Source organism: Salmo salar, chromosome ssa15, assembly GCF_905237065.1.
Source record: "Salmo salar chromosome ssa15, Ssal_v3.1, whole genome shotgun sequence".
Taxonomy (NCBI): domain Eukaryota; kingdom Metazoa; phylum Chordata; class Actinopteri; order Salmoniformes; family Salmonidae; genus Salmo; species Salmo salar.
Window position 1 is genome coordinate 66,420,834 of NC_059456.1, and position 2,740 is coordinate 66,423,573.

Here is a 2,740-nt window from a genome sequence, read left to right on the forward strand (position 1 = left end):
AATTTAAATATGCTCTCTCTAATTCTCTCTTTTTCTTTCTTTCTTTCTCTCTCTCGGAGGACCTGAGCCCTAGGACCATGCCTCAGGACTACCTGACTTGATGACTCCTTGCTGTCCCCAGTTCACCTGGCCGTGCTGCTGCTCCAGTTCCAACTGTTCTGCCTGCAGCTATGGAACCCTGACCTGTTCACCGGACGTGCTACCTGTCCCAGACTTGTTGTCCCAGACCTGCTGGAACCCTGACCTATTCACCGGACGTGCTACCTGTCCCAGACCTGCTGTTTTCAACTCTCTAGAGACAGCAGGAGCGGTAGAGATACTCTTAAAGATCGGCTATGAAAAAGCCAACTGACACTTACTCTTGTGTTACTGACTTGTTGCACCCTCGACAACTACTATGATTATTATTATTTGACAATGCTGGTCATTTATGAACATTTGAACATCTAGGCCATGTGCTGTTATAATCTCCACCCGGCACAGCCAGAAGAGGACTGGCCACCCCTCATAGCCTGGTTCCTCTCTAGGTTTCTTCCTAGGTTTTGGCCTTTCTAGGGAGTTTTTCCTAGCCACCGTGCTTCTACACCTGCATTGCTTGCTGTTTGGGGTTTTAGGCTGGGTTTCTGTACAGCACTTTGTGATATCAGCTGATGTAAGAAGGGCTATATAAATAAATTTGATTTGATTTGATATAATGTAATATACTCTACTACTGTACTTGACTGTGCTGTATTGTACTGTACTGAACTATACTCTACTTTACTTTACTTTACTTTACTGTACTATACTCTTCTGTACTAATCTAACATCATGCTAATAGACTTGCTGTTTTATTCATAACAGGTTTTAATTGCTTTAATTGCTTCTGTATGCTACTGTACTGAACTATACTCTGCTCTACTTTACTTGACTGTACTCTACTGTACTGTACTATGCTCTACTGTACTGTACTGAATTCTACTGTTCTGTGCTGTACTGTACTGTGGTCTACGGTGCTGTACTGTGATGTTTAAACTTGTGAAATATAGATGTCTATGATTGGTACAGATTTGGTCCGGTCTGGACCAACCAAATGTGGTCTTGTTTGGTGGCAGAGCTCATTAGAATAATAGCCAGTTTTTTTAATAATACCCAAACATGCAACGGTGGATATTACATATTTCTACCTTTGTGTACCTATTCAGGATACATCACCGTGAAGATAATGACATTCATAATTATGCATTTCTGTATAGTACAGATCAAGGACCCATGATGTCATTCTTTTACCATCCACTTCACTTACTGTAGTTCGATAACCAAAAGAGATTTTTTCAAACTCAAGGTGTCGTATCATAGCTGACACCCCATTCTTTCTTCAGTCATCTTTGAATGTTCATTCGGAGTAGATATTTAACGTGGTCACAAAAAACTGAGGGAGCATTTACTGTCGTTCTGTTACCAAACTTTGCATCTGCATTGTTCCTCATGCAATTTTTTGTGGCAATTGTTAAAAGTAGACTTCTGCATAAAAAAAAAGGAAACAAATATGTTTGATTGTCACGTACACCGGATAGGTGCAGTGTAATGTGTTGTTTTACAGGGTCAGCCATAGTAGTACGGCGCCCCTAGGTTTACGTGCCACGCTCAAGGGCACGTAGACCGACTTCTTTCAGCTTGTCGGTTCGGGTATTCAAACCAGCAACCTTTCTGTTGCTGGACCAACGCTCTAACAGCTAGGCTACCTGCCGCCCATAAAGGTCTGAAGTGGGCAATTTTTAGGGGGGGGTGTGATTTTTATGGGTTAAAAGAACACACACAGTATTTATAAATTATGAATGTGTTGGGCCAGTAACCGAAAGGTTGCTGGTTTAAATCCCTGAGCGGATTAGGATACAAATATTTTGATGTGCCCTTGAGCAATGCACTTAACCCTAATTGCTCCTGTAAATCACTTTGGAAAAGAGCATCTGCTAAATGACTAAAATGTAAATGTAAGAATTGCCACAGCCTGTTTACTTGACAGAACCTCCAAAAAAATAGGCATGCTCTGTTTTGCCAAAAACAATGGTTTATAGTTTTGAAAGGAGGATGGAGGGGGTGGCATTGTGAGGAAATGGGAGTGGTGTTTTAAAGAGGTGATGTGGGACTTTCCTCCCCTCAGACAGCGAGACAGACAGCACAGAGCCTAACATCAGCAAGTGCAACTCCATTGTTTGGATGACTTCCTGTCCCTGCCCTTGGCACTAGTGTGCGCAGAAAGCTTCCTTCCTCCCTGGGATTCTAAAAGTGATCCATAATGACTTCCACATAACCCCAGTCATCACTAACAACAACCTACCCAACCCCTAAAAAGCAGGGATGTATTCATTAGTCGGATTCTGTTGCAAGATGTTTTGTCTGTTGCAAACCTTTTGCAACAGAAACCGTTTACTCCAAACCAAAAAAATGTTTTGCAGCGAAAACGCAGGTTTCTATTGGACAAAGTCAGGTCCCCATTTCGTTCCGTTTGCTCTGTTTGCTTCCGTTTGGTTCCTAGAGTAAACGGCAAACGGTTCCCATCGCAAAACGTTTTGCAACGGACAAAACATTTTGCAACGGAATCCGACTAATGAATGCAACCCAGGTGTTGGGTACGCTACAGCCTAGTTTGATGTTCATACTCCAATACTGTGGTTTACAGCCCTGCTCTTGGAGAGCCATGTATTTATTAGAGAAACACACCCACATAGTAATGTAAGTAGGCCACTTAAGTATTCAA